Genomic DNA, 24,561 nt, shown 5'->3' with positions numbered 1-24,561 from the left:
ATCAAAGGGGTTAATGTATGCCTAACTGTGCTTACTCACTGGAGGTGGGAAGGGAAGGACTCCGACAGGCACAGAGAGATCAGGGTTTCAGCTTAGCGGTTCTTCTGTCAGATTCTCTGACTACGCGGTAGGCTGGCGGCAATCACCGCAGCTTGTCCCGCGGCCCACCTCCTGTGTCTAAACACAGCAGGCGCACGCCGCCAAGATCTACGTGATTTCGCGCAGCCAAGACGCCCTGCCACCGTATATCTTCGTGGGGTGGTTAGCAAGCGGTTAAAGCTGCTGGCATCCTGAAAATGTGGCCAGAGCAGTCAGAAGTTCACCACCTTGCCTGTGATAACGAGCAGTCATTAGGCACAGGTTTGTCTATGCAGCCCTTGTATAGAGAATTATCCAAGATCCAGTCAATTATAGGTTGCAGGATCCACACCAAAACCAAGCACAAAAGACCTGATTGCACCCAGACTGAAGGGATGGGAAGGGATCTGACTTTTACAGAGGAGACCAATGCTTTTAGGGCTCCCAGGGATTATTTTGCCACAGGTGTGCTTATGCACTTTGGACAAAGATTTTTGGCCCAGCTGGCTGCCATATGCCCTCATAGGACACACATGCTTAGGGAGGGAATGTGCGCTGCTGGCCCCCTGTGACTCTTTACTTCCATTTTGTTGATACATTTCTGGCATGGGGGTTTTTCCCCCCCATTCTGGAGGAAACCTGTGACCACAAGAGGCACATGCCTTGCTGTTTGTCTTTGCCTTTTTCTCTTCTGGGGTCTTTATTTGTAAGGAAACACAAAGGACCTCATGAGACTGACAGCTGCCATCCACCTCAGTGCAAAATTGTTTGAGGTGAGGTAAAGACAGAGGGAACTCTACAGTGCCCTGGCTTACCTTGGAGCTGTCCTGACCAGCAGGATCTGCAGGGCAGGGTGGTGAAGCATTTGACATGGTTAGTCTCAGAAAAGGAACCCCTGTATAGGGACCTTATACTGCTTCCTGCCCAGCTCCAGCCCCTCCCCCATGCAGGTTGGTGGACATACCTGCACGGTCACCAGCCTCTCCTCACTGGCTCCAGGTTTGGTGTAAGGGGGATGCCTCCGGCATCTTCACAGCTGGGGGGGATGGTTGCATACCCCTCAGTTGGGGGTGAAACCTCAGGCGGGGGCTAGCTTGCCCCCTGACCCGCACTACCCAAGGCTCACTGAGCTGCATGGGAGGCTGACCAGGGAGCCTCCTGCAACTTAGCACGGAGACTGGAAAATAAACAGGTGCAGCTCCTGTGGACCCGAAGGAAACACAATCAAACTGAGGCAGAAGGTATGACTGAAGTTTTTATAATGGTGGACTCATGAGTTTCCTGTTTCAGGTGGGAGGAGCCTATCCCTCAGGTGCTGCCCTGGAATACGATTAGAGAAAAAAAAAAACCTTTCTGCCTTTACAACTCCTTTAACCACATAATGTCTGCTCACATTGCCGCTACTGCAGCAACGTGGCTCGTTATCGTCTAGCGACGTAGTACTACGTCGCTAGGCACCTCCCCCTGTAGGCGCCGCTGCTCTTCCCCGATCGTCGGGGAATCCAGTTTGGAGATCCGCCCGCTTGTGTAAACAGAGCGGGCGGATCTCCATAGTGACAGGGAGTGACAGATCGCAGTGTTCAGCATAGCTGAACATCCGATCTGTCCCTGTGTCACTCAGTCACCTCCCCACACACGTCAGTAAGCACCAGGCATACATTAACCCCTCCCTCTCCAATAAAATTAACCCCTTCCCTGCCAGTGTATTTTTACAGTAACAGTGCATATATATAGCACTGATTACTGTAGTAATGTAACTGGTACCCCCAAGTGTCAAAAACGTCAGTCAGGGGTCAGATCTGTCCGCCGCAGTCCTGCAAAAAAAAAAAATCGCAGAACGCCGTCATTACTCGTTAAAAAAAAAAAACACCAAAAAGCGACAGAAATCTTTCCCTTAGTTAGTAAACGCAATAACTTTTGCGCAAACCAATCAAAATACACTTATTGTGATTTTTTTTTAACCAAACATAGGTAGCAGAAAAAAAATGGCCAAAAATTTAAAAAAATTTTGATTTTTACATTTTTTTTGGGGGGAATTTCATATAAAAAAAAAAAAAGTTAAAAATATTGTTATTTTTTCAAAATAAACGCTCTTTTTTTTGTTTATAGTGCAAAAAGTAAAAATCGCACAGGTGATCAAATACCACCAAAAGAAAGCTCTGTTTGTGGGAAAAAAAGGATGTAATTTTGTTTGGGTTCAGTGTCGCACGACCGCGAAATTGTCAGTTAAAGTTGGACACTGCCGAATCGCAAAAAGTGGCCCAGACGTAAGACAGCAAAATCCTCCGGTGGTTAAGTGATTTTGAACGTGGCATGGTTGTTGATGCCAGACGGGCTGGTCTAAGGATTTAAAAAACTGCTGATCTGCTGGGATTATCATACACAACCATCTCTAGTGTTTACTGAGGATGGTCTGGAAAAGAGAAAATATACAGTGAGCGGCAGCTGTGTGGACAAAACTGCCTTGTTGATGTCAGAGGAGAATGGGCAGACTGACTGGTTCCATATGATAGAAAGGCAAAAGTAACACAAATACCCACTCATACAACCAAGGTATGCAGAATACCATCTCTGAACATACAACGCATTAAACCTTGAAGCAGATTGGCTACAGCAGCAGAAGACCACACCGGGTGCCACTCCTGTCAGCTAAGAACAGAAAACAGGCTACAATTCTCCTGTTCTAAGGAGTCTCGATTTGAGCTGCGATATTCAGATGGTAGGGTTAGAATTTGGCGTAAACAACATGAAAGCATGGATCCATCCTGTCTTGCATCAACGGTTTAGGCTGGTGGTGGTGTAATGGTGTGGGGAATATTTTCTTGGCACACTTTGGGCTCCTTAGTATCAATTTAGTATAGTTTAAATGCCACGGCCTACCTGAGTATTATTGATGAGCATGTCCACCCCTTTATGACTACAGTGTACCCATCTTCTGATGGCTCCTTCCAGCAGGATAATGCACCAAGTCACAAAGCTCAGATCATCTCACCACCTCACCACTGTTTTGAACATGACAATGAGGTCACTGTACTCCAATGGCCTCCACAGTCACCAGATCTCACTGCAATAGAGCATCCTTGGGATGTGATGGAACAGGAGATTTGCATAATGGGTGTGCGGCTGACAACTCTGCAGCAACTGCATGATGCTAATGGCCCAAATCACTAAAGGAATGTTTCCAATACCTTATTCAACCTATGCCACCAAGAATTAAGACTGTTCTGAAGTCATCCAACCCGGCACTAGCAAGATGTACCTAATTAAGTTGCAGGTGAAGGTATATGATGTATGTAATTAGAATTATATTTTATATAAGGTATTAGAATTTATTGATTATGGAAATATTCATGTTTGTATATATTGGATCGAAAGGTTAGTAGGAGACACAGTCCCTAATATGGTACAATCTGTGCTGAGGTATTGGCAGAAGGTTTCTAGGTGGACCTAGGAATTTATACAATTTTTGACTGTGTGGTATTGACTGCTATGTCCCTTATGGCCTTTCCAGGTTTGTTTGCCTTTAGCGCTTCACGTAAATTAAAGGGTTAAGTGTATGCAGGAAACTGGAATGGCTCAGCCCCCCCCTTCGAAAAAAAAATCCAGAATATGACATAAGGCGTAGTGACGTGGCTTAGCGTCAACCGTCAGCAACATATAATTAGATCCAGTCAGTGGTTCCTATACCGTCATGGAGATTGCTATTCTGCAGCCATTATCTTAAAGGACTTCAATATGCACAGTTTATGCTTGCCTTTGTAAGTAAGATTCTTTAACCACTTTACCACCGGAGGATTTTGCTGTCTTCCGTCCAGGCCACTTTTTGCGATTCGGCGCTGTGCGACTTCAACTGACAATTGCGCGGTCGTGCGACGCCGTACCCAAACGAAATTTATGTCTTTTTTTTCCCCCACAAACAGAGCTTTCTTTTGGTGGTATTTGATCACCTGTGTGATTTTTACTTTTTGCACTATAAACAAAAAAAGAGCGTTTATTTTGAAAAAACAACAATATTTTTAAAAATTTTTTATATGAAATTCCCCCCAAAAAAGATGTAAAAACCAATTTTTTAAAAAATTTTTGGCCAATTTGTTTTCTGCTACCTATGTTTGGTAAAAAAAAAAAAAAAAAAAAAAAATCGCAATAAGCGTATTTTGATTGGTTTGCGCAAAAGTTATTGCGTTTACTAACAAAGGGAAAGATCTGTCATTTTTGGTGTTTTTTCTTTTAACGCGTAATGGCGGCGATCTGCGATTTTTTTTGCGGGACTGCGACATTGCGGCGGACAGATCGGACCCTTGACTGACATTTTTGACACTTTTGGGGGTACCAGTGACATTACTGCAGTAATGAGTGCTATATATATATGCACTGTTACTGTAAAAATGACACTGGCAGGGAAGGGGTTAATTTTATTGGAGAGGGAGGGGTTAATGTATGCCTGGTGCTTACTGACGTGTAGGGGGGGAGGTGACTGAGTGAGTCATGGACAGATCGGATGTCCAGCTATGCTGAACACTCCGATCTGTCACTCCCTGTCACTATGGAGATCCGCCCGCTTGTGTTTACACAGGCGGGCGGATCTCCACACTAGATCCCCGGCGATCGGGGCAGAGCAGCGGCGATCGCTACTGCTCCTCCCCTGGCCCGACTCCCGCTGTGAATGAAAACAGCGGGAGCGAGCCTCCGGCGGCGCGCAAGCGCCGCCCAAAAGGGGGGAGTGTCTGACGATGTAGTACTACGTCGTCAGACGATAACGAGCCACTCTGCCGCAGTAATATTACTGTGGGCGGTGGTAAAGCGGTTAATAAAAAAATAAAAAAATCTGCTTTGTTAAAGTATAACTAAAAAAAACTTTTTTTTAATTTATTTTGGATAGAGTGCAGAGGGATTAGAACACTTGCCAGTTTGTATTGCCTGTGTTTCCCCTCGTTATGGGAATTTACCCTCTTTGAAGTGGTTGTAACCCAAAAATAAAAAAATTAAAAAAAAGGGGAAGAAGAGCTCCTGTTCCTTTATAGTAGATAAAACAGCACAATGCTTGTGCTGCCTAATCTGCCCCTTTCTAAGATAAAAGGGGGTAAAAAAAAAAAAAAAAAAACCTGGCTGATCCTGCCTATTCTTGTATCCCCCTCTGTGTGCTGACCACGATAATCATGGCTGCTGATCCCGTGGTCAGGTTACATGCCTCCTTCACCCGCCTCCATTAGTACAAAATTAAACTTAACTGACTGGCCTGAATATCTCAGGGAAAAAAGGTATTTAGAGGCTTACGCAGTGCATTAAGGCTGCATAAAACAGAGGGTCTGCCAGTGATATTCTTTTTTTTAAGGTTACAAACACTTTATTTTCATTGAAACTGAAAGTAAAAGAATCCCAAATCTTGGGTTTTCCCCAGACAAGTAATAGAGGGGAATTCCTCTGATGGGACACTAGCTCTGGTGACCTGGGAGTCCCCAAGGAATGCCCTTCGCTTGCAGGGATTTCCTCTCACTTCCTCTTTGGCTTTGGAACAGTAAGTGAATCTCCACAATGAGACACAGATGACAAAATAAAAAATAATAATACATCTGACGGGTTGTAACCCTCCCTGGCTCTATCCAAAATGAAAAATAAATAAAAAGAAGAGGTTTGGCCTATAGTAGTTCCTCTCTACTGGAGTGTATTTTATAAATTTTCTATGTGAGAGTACTGGGGCATCAAGTGCGATTGAAGAATGGAGGAAGAGCACACATAGAGACCGGCAGTAATGTGAAATCTCCATTTAAAGCAATATATGACAGTCTGTAAAAAAGGAGGCATATATTTGGGGCAAGTTCCTGTCTGTTGGAAATGGGGACTCATTGAGCACCGCTGTGTATTTTGAAGAAGATTTTCTGGCATAAGGCAGCTGGTTTCTGAACTACATATATTTGAATCAAAGTGTTTCATTTTGGAAGACTTTTGTTTGCACATTTTATTTTTCTTGTATTTGTATATAATCAAAAAAAAGAAAAAATATATCTATCTAAAATTTAAAAAAAAAAAAAAATGTTCTATTGCTCTCCGCCTCCTCTAATGGTCCTTTCACACGGGCGGTCCATATGTCCATTTTTCCTTCCATCCGTTTACGGATGAAAAAACGGACATAATGCATGTCAATGGGATTGCAGATGTCAGCAGATGACCATCCGCTGACATCCGATTTGCGTCCTTTCTGTTCAGTTCCGTTTTTTTGGAACGGAAGAGAACCCTATCTTTCTTCCGTTTAAAAAATGGAACGGACGCAAAAACAGATGTCAGCGGTGTCATCCGCAATCCCATTGACATACATTATCTTTGTTTATCATCCCATCCGTTTGTGGATGATAAGACAGACAGAACGGACACTCCAAAAGTGCATCTGTGTCCGCTTAAAAAAAAAAAGTCACTGAGCGGAGGAAAAAAACTGAACGGACCGTGTGAAAGGACCCTAAATCCCTTTTTTTCTGCTCCTCTTTCTCCTGAGATGGACCAGGAAGTAGTAATTATGGGATTTGTAGATTTGTAGTGTGCATACAGCAGTGCACATGACCACAGCTCACACACTACTCATTCCAAACAAATGGAAGGGACGGGGAAAAAAAAAAAAAAAAGGGAGAGGTTTGGGATCTCACAGAGGATATTACAAATAAACAGAACATAGCAATTCACATCAAAGTAGTGCAGGCACCTTTCAAAGTTTATGCAACTAGGTCGCACTGATTTGAACAGGTGCCACTGAAAAGGGTTGAGACTGATGTCCAAAGTCGCATGAAAAGTTGCAAAAGTGTGAATGGAGCCTAATGGGCCATACACAATATAAGATTTTCTGAAGACTTTTTCCTTTAGACTTACCAAAACCATATAATATGAGGTCAAACCTAAACACTTTCCATTTGTATGCAATCTGGCAGGCCCTTGCACTACATAGAAAAGGTAAATCTGAAGGAAAAAGTCTTCAGAAAATCTTATAGTGTATGGCCCTTAAATGTTAATACTTCATACTAGACCCAACTGTTAAAGAATATTTCCAGGCATTAGTATAGTATAGTATGGTATAACAGTTACATTGGTCCAGCTAGGATCTGTATGTACTATTATCTGCCCAATGCCGCTGTAAGCTGGAAATCATTGAAGTAGACACACTGCTACTTCAGAGATCTCCCTTTGCTTCCAGGTCTCATGCTGAGCAGCTGCTGCATTGGGTTCACAGAAGGTAGGTCACTCAGCACAGACACCATGCAGAGCATGCTTTGCATTTTCTGAATGAATGCAAAGCATTCTCCGATTGAATGAGACGGAAAGGCACCTCTGCATGGGACTGGAAGCAAGTGACGGTGTCTACTTCAGGGATTTCCTGCTTCCAGGAGAATCAGCCAAGATCACTGTAACTGTATACCATACCAATGCTTGGAATTATTCTTTAACACCTTCCCCAATGGAGTTCCAACTTTTTGTCCATCCAATTCTTGATACATGAGAACATAATGCCTAAAATGCAAACATTACAGTCCAGTCATTCACATCGTCTGCGGAGTTTATGGAATTCACTTGCTACAATAAAGCAAATTACTTGCATGCCTTCTTTGAGCAGGAACTGTTCAGTTTAAACTCTGTTCATCTATAAACATTTTAGGATACAATAATGTAGTTAGTGGTTGAAGGGAAAAAAAAAACGGAATTTTCTAAAGAAATCTTGGGGGGGGGGGCTCGGCCTCATTTCCAACTTTGTACTTGCAGCAAAACCTGTATTAGGAGATGTGAGGGGGTTCACTTTACTCCCCTCAGTGATGGCAAACAGTTCTCATTAAGGCCCTGTTCACACCTGAGCATATTTCAGCTCATAAAAAACGCTCATCTCTGAAGTCTCAAAATACCCAACAAGCAAAATCCCATTCATTTCAATGGCCCCTTTCACATATGAGCATTTTGTCACCTGAAGCAAAACACCTGAAGCTCAAAAAAGTACATGAGCTTCTTTTGGCAGATTTCAAGCATTTTTGTTAAGATGTCAATGCCTGCCTCCAAACAACACCTGAAAAAAGCCAGAAAAATGCCCGAAAAAAACACCTGAAAACGAAAAAAATGTTCAGGTGTGAATGGAGCCTAAGAGATACAGTGGTTAAAAAATCTTCAGCTTTGGACAGGCTATGTGTAAAAAAAATATATATATAAATCCTGGAAAGGAGAAAAAATTATTTTCAAAAACCACCAGTGAAGCAAACCTCTTACCTCAAACCTCGGACCTTGGGTGCTTCCCCACTCTAAATCAATCTAAAATGTACTGCCTGCCAACCACCCTCCCTTAAGTTGCAATTGATAATGGACATGCATGCAGCAAAATTCACCCGACATGTAGTGATCAACGGGCTTGCTACACGCCAAACCTGACATATTCACACAAACAGGAATGTGCTGCAAACGCAGAATGAACAAGTTGCAGCAGGTTGGTCAGTAGAATTGGGGATAAAAAAAAAAAAAAAAAAAAAAAGGGGTTGAGGAAGTGTCGCATTGCTTCTTCACTGCCTGTCAATCCCTTCTGAAGTGAGATCCGAGCACAGATCTTGCTTCAGAGGAAAGGTAGATGTAACTTCCCCTAAAGCTACATTCACACCTGAGCGTAGCGTTTTCGCGCGTTTTTTACCGCGATTTACAGGCGTTTTTACAGGCGTTTTTAGATTGATTAGAAACCAATGGAAAACGCCTGTAATCTGCCCAAAAAGAAGCTCATGTACTTTTTTGAGCGTTGGGCGTTTTGCTTACAGCGTCAAAACGCTCAGATGTGAACAGGGGCCATTGAAATGAATAGGATTTGTCTTGTTGGGAGTTTTGAGAGCTGATCCTAGAGCAGAAAAACTCCCCAAAAACGCCCCAAAACGCCTACATGTGAACGGAGCCTTAGGCTCCTTTCACACGGCCGCTCCGGGACTTTTTTTTTTTTTTTTCCACGGAGCGGATGACATTTCTGTCATCCGCTCCGTGTGCCCGCATATCATCCCATCCGTTTGCGGATGATATGCGGACATAATGTATGTCTATGGCACTGCGGATGTCAGCGGATGACACCGCTGACATCCGATTTTCCTTCCTTTCCGTTTTTTACACGGAAGGAAAAATGGGGTTCTGTTCCATTCGTAAAAACGGAACAGAACTGAAAGGAGGAAAATCGGGTGTCAGCGGATGGTATTCCCGCAGTGCCATTCACTTACATTATGTCCGCAAACAGATTGGATGATTTGCGGACACACAGAGCGGCCGTGTGAAAGGAGCCTAAGTGATTTAAAAACAATAAAAACAAAAAAAATAAAAAAAAATACCATTAGTCATGTAAGCCTTCCAACCCCTATCATTAGGGTTCATATATTCCTATTTGAATGTGCTCATATCAGTCCTGTGTCAATAAATTATAAAGATTCTGGTCTTTAAGAAAATATTCATCAGAGATCACCAAAAGATACTGATAAGCATAGCATGTCACTGGATGGACATGACCATGCATGTAGAATGTCATAAAAATATGCGTGCAGCAATATGTCTTGGAGCAAATATCCAATAGTCAGTAGCAGAATATTCTCATACAAATAATGGCATCAAAGTGGTTTTAGTTCAGCCTTTTTCAACCAGGGTGCCTTGAGGTTTCTTCAGGGGTGCTTTGGCAAAATACCTAAAATTTATCAAAAATTGTATACAAGCCAGCAGGTGGATGAAGGCTGCCTTTTAGTTACACAAAACCACAGATTTCATTATGCACCATAACGACTGACACTGACATCCTAACAACCAATGATATTATCAGTTAATAAGGAGAATATCCACAGCACCCTTGTTTGACCCCACTGTGCCCCTCTCCCTCAGAACTGGGGTGACATTAGCGGACTAATGGAGAGAAATTGCGGGAGAAGAGAAACCTTGGCATACTAGTCAGTACCAGTGTGCAAAAGTGTATTTGCTTTGGAAGAATAAATAGCCTCTAACATTTGGTGTCCTTTGTGTAGATTTTGCTGCATTATGTAAAGCTATAAGACATCATGCACACGGAGTTCTTAAAATGTCAGAATAAGGAGTTTTTCAGCTTTTTTGAAGTAGCATTTTTTCAGCTTATAACTTTTTCATCTGTAGCGTTTTTTAGCTTTATTTAGCAAAACTATACTCCCACAAAAGCTTATGGCTCAAAAACTTTGATAAACTCTGAATAGCTGTGTTAGTAAGCCTGAAGAAAAACCTCTTAAAACCCACTAGTTCTGGGGGGGGGGGGGGGTTTCCAGCCAGAAAACACAACTGCCAAAAACTGCTGATAACAGCCTATGTGTGCATGGACACAGGATAACATGCTGGGGAGTTTACAGGCTGTAGAAGAAAAATGTCTGACACCAAAAACAGCCGCTGTAAAAAACATCCAGTGTGCATGAGGACTTAGAATAGTTTTAGACTGAGGTGCCTTGAGACTGTCCATAACATTCAATGCCTTGAGATTATCTATTAAACAGTTTATGGGGGTGTTGGCGCTCAGAGGTAGTGCAAACAATGTTGCTACAACAGGTATTGATTTGTGTCAGTATATGTGTGGAGAGAGAGGGGGTGGGGCTGAATGGCAGCTCTGTGTCTGAATGGACACACAGAGCTGCAGCTCAGCTCGGGTGCCCCCATAGCAAGCTGCTTGCTGTGGGGACACTCAACAGGAGGGAGGGGCCAGAAGCAGCAAAGAAAACTGAGACTCCGTATCTGAATGGATACACAGAGTTACAGCTTGGCTCGGGTGACCCCATAGCAAGCTGCTTGCTTTGGGGGCACTCGACAGGAGAAAGAGGCCAGGAGCATCAAAGAGGGACCTGGGAAGGAGGAGGATCCAGCAATTCCCATGAGTCCCTCGGCCGTCTGGGACTCTCCCGCCATTGGCTCCCACTGCTGTCAGTCAGTTAGCCAATCAGGAGAGAGAGAGGGGCGGGGCTGAATGGACACATTGAGCTGCAGCTCCGCTGCCCTCATAGCAAGCTGCTTGCTTTGGGGGCACTCGACAGGAGGGAGGGGCCAGGAGCATTAACGAGGGACCCAAGAAGGAGGAGGATCTGGACTGCCCTTTGCAAAACCAACTGCATAGAGGAGGTAAGTATAACATGTTTGTTATTTAAAAAAAAAATAATAAAAAAAAAAAAGCACAAGACTTTATATTTACTCTAAGACACCCTTGTTTCTAGGGTGATAAAATGACCCGGGTTGGATTTTCCTACACAACTGACACAGCCCCACCTAAGGCCAGGTTCACTGCTGTGCTACAGTTTGGCTGCAGTGCGGGTGTACCCTTGGTTTTAGCCACGTCCCGTAGATTTCTATTAGAACCCATGTTTTCTGAAAGAACACCAAAGATGCAGCGTGCAGGACTTTTGTTGTGTTTTCAGAAAAGGCAACAAAGCCATGGTGGGTACACCAGTGCTGTGGCCAAACCGCAGTGCAGCAGTGTGAGCCCGGCCTAAATAGGACACTGCCAATAGGAGTATCCTCCAGCCGTATAAAAATGAATGCTAGTGCTAAACAGTCATTTAACATCTGTCATCATCTGTACATGAAGAGGGGAAAAAAAGGCTTGGCAGTCACATCATGCATGCACAACTTAAGGGAGTCGGTCAGAAGTTGTAAGCTCCACAACTGTTACCTTTTACTTTATAAAATACTAAATGGAACAAATAGGAGTATGAGTATATTAGGCATCTTGAGCCTTCAAATGCCATCAGCCAGGGTATCTCTCATACAGTCATCTGAGACATTCCTTTGAACTCCTGCCTCTGCTCCATGGCATGCTTTGCATTTAGGGATGCACCGAAATGAAAATTCTAGGCCGAAACCGAAAATGCAGGATGCCCTTGGCCGAAAACCAAAACCGAAAATTACTTTTTTCCCCCAAATGATTTGAAAATAGATAGAACAGGAGCATACGCCAGAAACAGGCAGCGACATACACCTGTAGCTAGTATGTAGTATATGTACTGCGATGGGTTGGCAAGTGGTTAATTTAATTACCAATGATATTTGTATTATGAAGCATGATGCATTAGTGACCGACCAGTGGCAGTTAATTAACCCCTTTGTGCTGCATTAGTGCAACCAGTATCAGTGTTAATTAACACTGGTTGCACTAATGCAGCACAAAGGGGTTAATTAACTGCCACTGGTCGTTCACTAATGCATCAGTGACCAGCAGTGGAAATACATTAACCCCCTCATGCTGCATAATACTAATACCATTGGTAGAGTATCATCAGTATAGTATCGCAGGACTGCTCCACTCTATTTAACCACTTTACCACCGGAGGATTTTGCTGTCTTCCGTCCAGGCCACTTTTTGCGATTCGGCGCTGTGCGAATTTAACTGACAATTGCGCGGTCGTGCGACGCCGTACCCAAACAAAATTTACATCCTTTTTTTCCCACAAACAGAGCTTTCTTTTGGTGGTATTTGATCACCTGTGCGATTTTTACTTTTTGAGCTATAAACAAAAAAAGAGCGTTTATTTTGAAAAAATAATATTTTTAACATTTTTTTTTATATGAAATTCCCCCCCAAAAAAATGTAAAAATCTAATTTTTTTTTAATTTTTGGCCAATTTGTTTTCTGCTACCTATGTTTGGTTAAAAAAAAAATCACAATAAGCGTATTTTGATTGGTTTGCGCAAAAGTTATTGCGTTTACTAACTAAAGGCCCGTACACACGTACCGATCGTCGGCATACAAACGTCGGCGGACGAAAGATCTGCCGATTGTATGCGTGTTAGTATGGTGCCTCCGACAGATGTCTGCGCACAATCCGCGGACAAAAGTCTTTCTTGCAAACATGAAAATTTTTGTCTGCGGACACCAGAACGGACGATTGTTCGCCTGTCAGTACAGAATTCGGCCGACAGACCGCAGATTTGCAAGACTGGGCATGCTCAGAAAATAAAAAACACACGGAAAGTTAACCATTACATGACATCACTTCTGCAGTCAGCTGAAGTCTGCAGACAAAATTCTTGTGCTGTCCTTGTGCTGTCTTTGCACTTTTCAACAGACACCGACATCCCGGGGAGAAAAGACGAACATTTGTATGACGACGATCTGCGTGTGTGTACGGGGCTTAAGGGAAAGATTTCTGTCATTTTTGGTGTTTTTTTTTTTTTAACGAGTAATGGCGGCGATCTGCGATTTTTTTTGCGGGACTGCGACATTGTGGCGGACAGATCGGACCCTTGACTGACATTTGACACTTTTGGGGGTACCAGTGACATTACTACAGTAATCAGTGCTATATATATGCACTGTTACTGTAAAAATGACACTGGCAGGGAAGGGGTTCATTTTATTGGAGAGGGAGGGGTTAATGTATGCCTGGTGCTTACTGACGTGTGGGGGGGGGGGGGGGGGAGGTGAATGAGTGACAGAAGGACAGATCGGATGTCCAGCTATGCTGAACACTCCGATCTGTCAGTCCCTGTCACTATGGAGATCCACCCGCTCTGTTTACACAGGCGGGCGGATCTCCTCACTCGATTCCCCGACGATCGGGGCAGAGCAGCGGCGATCGCCGCTGCTCCTCCGGTAGCCCGACTCCCGCTGTGACTGAACACAGCGGGAGCGCGCCTCCGGCGGCGCGCGAGCGCCGCCCACAAGGGGCGGAGTCCAGCGACGTAGGTCTACGTCGCTGGACGGGATCGTGCCACATTGCCGCAGTAGCAGCAATGTGAGCAGGGCGGAAGTGGTTAAACCAGCTGTGCAGGATCAAGTCAGTAAAAGTGACAGAAGACAGCAGCACATCCAATTTCAAAAATAAAAATTGTCTTACAAATAGTTAACTGCTCAAGATTAGTGGAGTTCAGTAAACAGGTAATGGGTTTGTTAAACTTCTAACCTGAACCAACAGTAAATCCTCCAAAAATAAAATAAAAAACCCATGCAGCACACACAGAGCTCAAACTAGCTGAATGGAAGCTGAAATGGTTAACAGCCATGTGTTCCTGCAGAGTCTTTCTTATCAGTGTATCAGGCAATGTACAGCTCAGGGAGATAAAACATAAGCAGTGAGGGGAGAGGGGGCTGATCGGTAACCTGCAGGATGCCTGAATACACAGCTATCTGGAACACACTGCAGTCCAATGTGACATTGCTCTAATTCTAGTCATACCTTCTTCTTGCTGTGCAGTTATCTGCTGGTGCTCTCAGTCAAATGTGGCGGGCTGGAGAGGGGCGAGGGAGGAGTGTTTTACTGCATGCTGACTGGCTGTGGATGGAAGGGAGGAGGAGCTCCACATTTCAGCCCGCCCATCCCCGACATCAGAGCTCCAATCTGACAGCTCTGCTCTCTCACTGACTCACTGTGCTGGAATGAGTCACACTGCAGAACGTAGTGCTACACTGTCAGCACACCGCCCCTGAATCCGGGGATAGCAGTGATAGTGGACCTGGCCGGCCAATATCAGCGGCCATACATTTTCGGCATCCTTAACCCCTTATCGGCCAAAATTGGATGCTCACATTTTCGGCTGGAATTTCGATGCACCTCTATTTGCATTCAAATCTACTTAATCCTAATTTGTGACATTTATTTGAACAAGTTTGAAGGAAACAAAATGTTTTTGCCCACAGCAACCAACCAGGTCCTAGCTTTTATTTCCCAATTTGCACAAAAAAAATAAAATTGGATCTGGGCTGAGCAGACTCCAGAATACACCCAGCCAATGTTCCTCTCCATTCTTTTGCCATCTATAGAAATAAATGTTCAATGGCTACCCCAACATCCCTGTTAGTTTCTAGTCTTCTCGGACTGATCCCTGAAATCTGCCATTATGATTTCCAGCCCCGATTTTGGTTTTCCTGTTTACCACTCATTCCGAAAGACATTCTATTCTAGAAGGAGAGAAAAAAAAAAGGAAGAAGATGGATTCATTTGAAATTAGTGAAAATGGCCACCATGAGAGGAATAGGGAGGGGTTAAGTATGCATAGAATAAAAGCCTGCATGTATAAGTATCTGTCTGTACATTGTCATTACTAAACATTTCTAAAGGTGCCTTTGTTTTAATCCAGAGTGGATAGGGGCTGGTACGCATTACACGAACCCCCTCAAGGGTAGCTGGGAATGATTCCTTTAACAATCTAAAGTGGGGTACACACTATAAGAAAATCGGCCAAAATTTTTCGTCCGAGGAAAGATCGTACGATTTTCAGCTAGTGTGTACACAACTTTCAGCAGCCGATTCCGACATTTTCAATGAAAAAAAAAAAAAAAAAAAAAAACTTTTCATTGTCTGTCCTCAGCACATCCAATTTTCGTTTAATGTGCATGCAATACATTCACGAAAAATCAGATACGCAAGACCGAGACCGCGCATGATCACCTCGGGCTTGGGGTGACACGTATACGTACATACATCAAACATCCCAAGAAAATAAAGAAAAATCGGACGAGAAATTTTGTGAAACATTATGCACTGTCAACTAAAAACGGTTATGACCGCTGAGAAAGAGCTAGAAAAATCAGACGATATTTTGTCCGATTTTCGTCAAGTGTGTACGAGCCTTAAAGCGGAGTTCCACCCATTTTTAATAGGTTGGAATACATAGATCTATGTAATCCCCTTTAAAACGACTTTTACCAATGGAAACTTTTTTTTTTTTTTTTGCTAGTAAATACCTTTAATTTCTGCTTTATTCCTCCTCTCCTAACTTCCTGGTCCGATCGGCGATGACGTCATTCGGCGATTCGCAGTGTGTGCTGGGATGTATCCCATTCCAGAAATCTCGCAGGAGCTGAGCTGTACTGAGCCGTGCCTGCCCCGCCTCCTCTCATTGAGTTGTATTGTATGCAATGTATTCAGTCCGTTCTCTGCCCCGCCTCCGCCCCGCCCCCTCTCAGTGAGCTCAGTAAGGATATAATGATTTCAGTCCTCGCTCACTGAGAGGAGGCAGGGTGGAGGCGGGGCAGAGAACGTCCTGAATACATTGCATACAATACAACTCAATGAGAGGAGGCGGGGCAGAGAACGGCCTGAATACTATGCTAGACATATGCCGGTTTTCGGTAATTCGATATATCGCAGTATTGCATAGCCATGGTATTGTTATTGTGGCATTTTTAAAATACAGTACCGAGTTTCTCTGCTCCTGGGTCTGACTTGTGAATTGATACATTTCAGTGAGCTGGATGACTCATTCACTCACACAGCTAATGCCTTTCAGCATTAAGTCTCCCAGTAACTATAAACAAAAATGAATACATTGTATCTTTTCCTTCCCTCTGCCAGGGAGAAAGGAAATTTAACCTCTTAAAGACTGGACCTTTTTCTGACACTTGTTGCTTGCAAGGTAAAATCAGTTTTTTTTTTGCTAGAAAAGTACTTAGAACCCCCAAACATTCTATATATTTTTTTAGCAGAGACCCTACAGAAAAAAATGGCGATTGTTGTAATATTTTATGTCACACTGTATTTGCGCAGCAGTCTTTCAAACGCAATTAATAGACTTTAATGAATAAAAAAAAAAAAAAACGTAACAGTAAAGTTATCCCAATTTTTTTTTTTTGTTACACAGAGAATCGTGAGAGAATCGTGATCTTTATTCCAAGCTAAAAAATCGTGATTCTCATTTTGGCCAGAATCGTGCAGCTCTAATATATATATATATATATACACACACACACACACATACACACACACACACACACACACACACACACACACACACGCATAGCAGCCCACATTACATTATTATATAGCCATCAAGCAGTGTCTGGCCTACCTGGTGATGACTGGTCCTGGCGCTCTGATCCGATGGCCTGGTCTTTAAAGGGGCAAATCCTTGCGATCCAGAAGTGGTTAAACCTGCAGGAGGACCGGTGTTTTTATCTATTAATGACTTTACTATTGCTTTAGGCCTGGTTCACATGTATGCGGGTTGGTGGTTCACATGTATGCGGGTTGGCGGCCCACATTTGCACAGGCATAGCAGCCCATTGATTTGAACGCGCTGCTATGCCCTCATTTTCCGCAGAAAAAAGGTGCATGCAGCATTTTTTTAAAATTCAGTGGCCTTGAAATCCATCCTGCTTTTGCACCATGCGACTAACCTGCAGTTCCTGCTCTGGCAAGCTTTCTGCATTTTTTGTATACGTGGGCACGGCATTTAAAAACAGTTTGCGTGTGCAGCAACGGCAGGTAAGTCGCATGGTGCAAAAGAAGGATGGATTTCATGGCCACTGCATTTTTTTAAATTCTGCATGCACTTTTTTTCAGCTGAAAACGCAGGCATAGCAGCTCAAGCCCATTCACATCAATGGGCTGCTATGCCTGTGCAAATGTGGGCCCCAACCCGCATACATGTGAACCAGGCCTAAAGCAATAGTAAAGTCATTAATAGATAAAAACACCGGTCCTCCTGCAGGTTTAACCAATTAATGACTTTACTATTGCTTTAGGCCTGGTTCACATGTATGCGGGTTGGGGCCCACATTTGCACAGGCATAGCAGCCCATTGATGTGAATGGGCTTGAGCTGCTATGCCTGCGTTTTCAGCTGAAAAAAGGTGCATGCAGAATTTAAAAAAATGCAGTGGCCATGAAATCCATCCTTCTTTTGCACCATGCGACTTACCTGCCGTTGCTGCACACGCAAACTGTTTTTAAATGCCGTGCCCACGTATACAAAAAATGCAGAAAGCTTGCCAGAGCAGGAACTGCAGGTTAGTCGCATGGTGCAAAAGCAGGATGGATTTCAAGGCCACTGAATTTTAAAAAAAATGCTGCATGCACCTTTTTTCTGCGGAAAATGAGGGCATAGCAGCGCGTTCAAATCAATGGGCTGCTATGCCTGTGCAAATGTGGGCCGCCAACCCGCATACATGTGAACCGCCAACCCGCATACATGTGAACCGCCAACCCGCATACATGTGAACCAGGCCTAAAGCAATAGTAAAGTAATTTATAAACAACACCTCCTTCAGGTTTAACCACTTCTTGACCACAAGGATTTGCCCTCTTAATGACCAGGCCATCGGATCGGAGCCGAGCGCCAGGACCAGTTATCACCAGTTAGGCCAGACACTGCTTGATGACCTATTTTAGGCCTGGTTCACAGAGTCTGTACTGACTGACTATATAATAATGTGCATAAGTGAACCAAAGCCCCTAAATTCAGCAATGAAATTGAAGTGAGGTGGAAATGTAATAATTTAAATTTAATAATAGAATACCGTGATAATACCGTATACCGTGGCAAAACCTTAATCAATTAATCGCAGCATGAAAATCTGATACCGTCACAAGCCTAATTGCATACAATACAACTCAATGAGAGGAGGCGAGGCAGGCACGGCTCAGTACAGCTCAGCTCCTGCGAGATTTCTGGAATGTAATACATCCCAGCGCACACCGCGAATCGCCGAATGACGTCACCGCCGATCGGACCCGGAAGTGAGGAGAGGAGGAATAAAGCAGAAATTAAAGGTATTTACTAGCAAAAAAAAAAAAAAGTTTCCATTGGTAAAACCCGTTTTAAAAAGGGGATTACATAGATCTAAAGTTCCAAAAATGGGTGGAACTCCACTTTAAGAAGAAAGTGGATATTTACATACAAAGAAGCAAGCTGTATGCAGGCAACAGCTGTGCACTCTGAGCACTCAGGCTTGGTTTAGTGTCTATGGTGTGTGGAGGAGTCAACCTGCAGTGTGTGTGTGTGTGTGTGTGTGTGTGTGTGTGTGTGTGTGTGTGTGTGTGTGTGTGTGTGTGTGTGTGTGGTCTGCTTACTATGTTCACAAGAATATTTATTTCTATTACAGGTGCTTTGTCTATCTGAAAACACCATCATAATGCACACTGACTGTCTGGAAAGATAGGGAAAGATTACTGTGCTCACAGGCCGTCTACTCTAAAACAAAGAGTTTTATTTTGTGGAAAACACCCGCTAATGAAAAAGAGGAATCATCATCTTTATATGAAACATCAAATGACATCATCCCAGGGAATTCCCTGGTCTTTCCAAATTCTGATCCAAGTATAAGATTTCTACCGACAGTCTCAGGTCAATGTTGATCTGCTTCAGAATTTACTCAGAGAAGACTGAAAAATATGGAGGCAGAAATCTCTTGTAAAAATCCACTCATTGCCATCATACGGATCCAACTTCTTTAATAACTTTGGTCATCAACCCAGAATAAACATACACCAATCACTGGCTGCTTTCTATATCAGTGTTTCAAACCACTCAATCCAGATACAGCCAAGAAACTAGCATTTCACCTATGGAATGCCATAGTGTGGGGTGTGGGAGCTATAGATGTACACATCACCTTTTGCTTGATGGATTTTACACTTAAATCAATGTAAAACAAAGGTCTACACATATCAAAGGCTAAATGCAGCTCTAACACAAAGTAACCCAAGTATCCAATCATAGGGGCTAAAGCAGATATTAACATAAAATGCTGTGCAGCTTTGTAAAATGTATATTAATTGTATTGTCATACCTATGTGCCATTTAAACCCCCCAGAAGCCTGGCCGAAAAACTTCAAGTTAGCAATCCCCACATCCCACCTTGTCGACTGGACATACCAAGGTAAATTTTGTAACTACTTTGAGGCAAATTTTGTTGGGTCAACAAAGGTACCAATGAGAATTTTCATATAAACATTTGTTTGAAAATCTACTGGTGTACAGATAGCTGCAAAGGTAATCTCATCATTCTGCTGCTTCTCCTTCACTGCCCAAGTACAGTCTGCCCACTGGGGGAGGGAAGGAGACCTGTTGGTGTCAGTGAACTGTTGCAGAGCAAAATTCAGGTCTCCTCCTCTGCCAGGCAGGGCTTTTCAATACTACAGAGCTGTAAAAATATCAGGAATGGATGGACAGAGATACAAATTGTTTGGTAAGGTAAGTAACTCTCTGTATGAATTGTATCTGTGTGCAGGCAGTCCCCGGATTACAAACATCTGACTCATATTTACAAATGGGAGGGAGACAACAGGAAAACTACCCCTAGGAAGAGACATTCACTACAGTAAGGGTTATTATGGGAAAAAGGGGTCTCCACTGAAGGTTTATCACCAATCCCTGTTTCCATGACAACCCACATTTTTCAAAATCCAATTGTCCCAGGGACATAAAGTGAGGTGAATTCTTTAAGTTTTGGATAGAGTGCAGATTGCAGAGGGACTAGAGCGCTTGTCATTTTTTATTGCAGTCTGTGCCCCTGTTATGGAGATTCATCCTTTTCTATTTGTCCTGTGTACCATTATCATTGAAAGTGAAAGTAAATCCCAAATTTTGGGTTGTCCCCAGAAGTGTAATAGAAGGGAAATCTTCCAATGGGGACCCTAGTTCTAGTAACCTGGGGGTCCCCAAGAAATTACCCTGAATTTGCAGTTATTTCATCTCACTTCCTGTTTGGCTATGGGACAGGAAGTGAAAGGAAATCTCAGCAATTGGACACAGAAGGCGAAAAAAAAAAAAAATCTAACACTGGAAACCCTCCCTTGCTTTATCTAAAATGAAAAAAAAAAAAAAAAAAAAAAAAAGTTTTGCCTATAGTTTTACCCTAAGAAAAAACCTACAGAACCGATCTTGTTTGTAACTCGGGGACTGCCTGTGTTTGCCTGGAGTTCAGCTTTAAAGCACTGAGACGCCTAGACTTCTATGGGGCCACCATCCCAGCTAGAAGATGGATTTGGACAAGTGCAGCCAGTAGAGTTTTGCTGACCAGCATATAAACTATTTCTGAAGACCATATGCAAAGAATCTCTGTGAATAAAGATTGTGTGGGGAGTTAAATCAGGGCACAGGGGCAAATAGAACAAGTACAATTTGCCTAGAAGTAAACGTATTCTTTAGGGCCCGTTCACACAGACTGATCTGGTCCACACATCAGTTTTTTCAGGAATATTTAATTTAGAAGCTTCATGCAGCTCTATGAACAGGCATAATAAAAGAACCGGTGGCTGTGTATACCCACCTACCTCCGACTCCATCCAGGTATGGTTTAAAAAAAAAAAAAAAGGAAGGGGGTGACTGAGCCCGGGTTCACACTGCTCCAAAATGAAAGTCGCACATCTTCCGATGTGACTTTGCCCTGCAACTTTAGTCCAACTTTGATCTGACTTAATGTTAATGTGACTTTTTAAACTCTGTGGCATTGAAGTCGTTTCAAAGTCAGACCCAAGTAGTACAGGAACCTTTTCTAAAGTCAGGCAGACTTGTGTAGGATCAGATTAGACAGTTCTCATAGGGAAACGTTGAATTTCACAAGTCTGATCCCATGTCACAGCAGTGTGAACCGGGCCTGAGTCCTATTCTGTTTTTCTGGACCTGAACATGTGGATCAAAAGTAGCCTGAAGTAAAAAGAATCGAAGTATATTCACATCCAGCAGCCCATAGAGCCATTACGGGTCTGCCTGTGTCCGCCACAGACTGAATGGGCACAGATGTAAAAGAAATATCTGTCCTACTCAGCTGACTCAATAGGAGATCTGTTCATGGTCCCCCTTCTAATCGGAGCTGACAACACCCATGTGAAGGAGTCCTTCTGCCCAATTCACACTAGGCCCATTAGGAATGTGTGTTCTAACCCACAGTCACATGACAAATGCGCCGAAGAAGCTCCCGCACCTTTTCCGGTGGTGAGCTCTGTACATTTTGAGGTTTTCGACATGAAAAAAGTAATATATGGTGGTTCCTCGCTATGGACCTAGGTATGAAAGAAAAGATATACAGTAAAACCTTGGATTGCGAGCATAATTTGTTCCAGAAACACGCTTGTAATCCAAAGCACTCTAAATCAAAGCCAATTTCCCCATAAGAAATAATAAAAACTCAGATGATTTGTTCCACAACCATTTATTCATAAGCCCTTCAATTTATAGTCCATATAAAAAGATTATAGCAATGTGATAGGTTGTGTAACCATAAAATGTCCATCCACAAATGGCGCCTCCACAAGGGGATCAGAAACAAAATCCAGCAGAAACTACAGAGTATAAAAGAGAAGAGAGGCGCCTCTAAGTGTAGCAATATGGTTACATTTAAAGTGGATGTAAACCTAATTCATTAAATTTGACCCCTACCTGTATCTGCAGTGTTTTCTTATCTCTCTCTAAAGCCCTGAGTCCTGTGTGTCTCTCATGCTCCAATCTTCTGTTATCTGCATGTTAGCTTCTGACAACTGAGATTTGTGTTAGGGTGGATCCTATAAATAGATTAGCAGAGAGCTGGTCTAGTCACAGCACATTCCTGTCTCTGCCTATGGAGGAAAGGCACACAACCCCACTCCACAATCAACTGTCTTACAGTGTCTGCCAAGACTACACTCCCAGTACTGAACAGGATGAGAAATTTTAAACACAATATTTACTTTCTAAACAATATATATTATAAAGGATTTATATAGCACCAACAGTTTGCACAGCGCTTTACAATGTGAGCAAGCTGAAGACAGCAGATATACATGTAAAACTTATGTAGGGAGATTTGTTTCATCTCTGTGTATCATCTGAGGCTGTTCACTTCACTGGGTATATGTGAGGGTTTACATCCACTTTAATAAAAAGGTACAACATTTAGTAACTCACATGGTTGATGATTAAAGAGGCACATCTAAGGATGCAGGCATCCGGGGTAAAGCTGTCCACATAGACCGCCCTCCGCCGTCACTCTGAAGTGGTGACAAAGAAGACTACCCTGCAGTAGAGCAATCTGAAATCGAGGCGTGGAGTGCAGTGTGGAAAGGATGATGAAGATGGTGGTGCAGAAGATAGTCTATGTGGACAGCTTTACCCCGGATGCCTGCATACTTAGATGTGCATGTTTTAATCATCAACCATGTGAGTTGCTAAATGTTGAACCCTCATTAAATGTCCCCATACTGCTACACTTAGAGGCGCCTCTCTTCTCTTTTTTTTATTCAGTTGTGACATGACGCTACTTGGATATCACACATCACTCGTTTATCAAGTCAATATTTATAAAAAAAGTAAAAATGTTGCTTGTCTTGCATAACACTCTCAGACCAAGTTCCTCTCAATCCAAGATTTTACTGTATATGTATGGAAGAGATATCTGTATGTTTCCACGAACAGCCACGAAGGTAGAGGTCATGAAATGAGAAGAGTGGGTACGGTGCGGCTTGTTGGAGAGGTTTCTGTCATGCGTCTGCTAGCTGCGTTTGGGGCATCAATAAAAATTAATGGCACCACAAGTGTCACCCTCCTGTCCCAATAGAGGAGATTCTGCTCTCTATTTGTCCCGGGGGTCACCAACAAAGAAAGTGAAATCCTTAATTGTGGAGAAGTCCCCAGAACAAGGAGGTGAGAGGACTGCCGGTCCGGGGACAGAACCGCTCTCACTTTGGAGGGATTTCCACTGACTTCCTGTGGCGTCTCTGGGACAGGAAGTGAAGGGAAATTTCCCCCAATGGTACAAACACAGCAAAAAAAAAAAAAAAATCCTAACAGGGGTTTTAACCCTTCCCTACTCCACCCAAAACCAGAAAAAGTTCTGGCCATACACAGACATTAACACAAATATGAATTACAGAGGATGAAATGAAGACCCCAACATGGAGGGAGAAGTGAGAGAACTCTGCAGAGAGGACGGTAAGTGTCCTCTGTACACCTCAATACTTCAGGTATGAGTGTGCCGAGTATAACCCCCTCCCCCCACCCTGAAGAACTACAATTCTCAGCATTTCTATCCCAGGACAGCGCCTGGACTCCTACACCAGCATAGCCCGGATACACCGCACACTCACCTACCTCCCTAATCAAATCCAGGCCCAACCGCTTATCGGTACCGCCGTTCTCCTCAGACTTCTCACCGGAAACTACCACACAACTTCTACCAGACTCTGCCCGAACATAGACACGCCCACCGAGCTCACTTCTACCCAACCAGGCAGACGCTGCACGAACACGCCCACCGAACTTACTTGTACCCAATCAGGCAGACGCTGCCCGGACATAGACACGCCCACCGTGCTCACTTCTACCCAACCAGGCAGACGCTGCCCGGACATAGACACGCCCACCATACTTACCTCTACCCAACCAAGTAGACGCTGCCCGGGCATAGACACGCCCACCGTGCTTACTTTATTCAACCAGGCAGACGCTGCCCGGACATGGACACGCCCATCGTACTCACTTCTACCCAAACAGGCAGACGCTGCCCGGACATGGACACGCCCACCGTGCTAACTTCTACCTAACCAGGAAGACGCTGCCTGGACATAGACACATAGATCACATTTATCCAACCAGGCAACTTCTATCAGACACTGTCCAGGGCACAGACACGCCCACCGTGCTAACTTCTGCCCAATCGTTACACCTGCTGGCTAGGAGCCAATAGCAGAGCGAATGGCTTCGGCTGTTTCTCTACACGGTCGAGCTTGTCATTGGCTGCTGCAACATTAGGGGGCGGGGAGATGCCTGGAAGATGACGTGCCGGGCGGGGAGGTGTCATAAGTTGAGGTGA

At 43.7% G+C, this 24,561-nt stretch overlaps 1 protein-coding gene across 2 annotated transcripts in view; it reads right to left on the bottom strand.

Annotated features, from left to right (window-relative positions):
• SNAP23 (synaptosome associated protein 23) overlaps positions 1–23,939 on the bottom strand; it is a 117,140-nt gene extending 93,201 nt beyond the window's left edge. The window contains exon 1 of one of the 2 annotated variants that reach the window (XM_082275422.1): positions 23,837–23,939. The gene's annotated coding sequence lies outside the window, so the exon portion shown is untranslated. The remainder of the gene's footprint in view (positions 1–23,836) is intronic. The other variant, XM_082275423.1, reaches the window with a different exon arrangement.
• Positions 23,940–24,561: the final 622 nt, after the last annotated feature.

This window comes from Pelophylax lessonae (assembly GCF_965119305.1).
Source record: "Pelophylax lessonae genome assembly, chromosome: 13".
NCBI classification, from domain to species: domain Eukaryota; kingdom Metazoa; phylum Chordata; class Amphibia; order Anura; family Ranidae; genus Pelophylax; species Pelophylax lessonae.
Note: the sequence above shows the minus strand (reverse complement) of the source record. Positions and strands in the feature narration are given on the sequence as shown.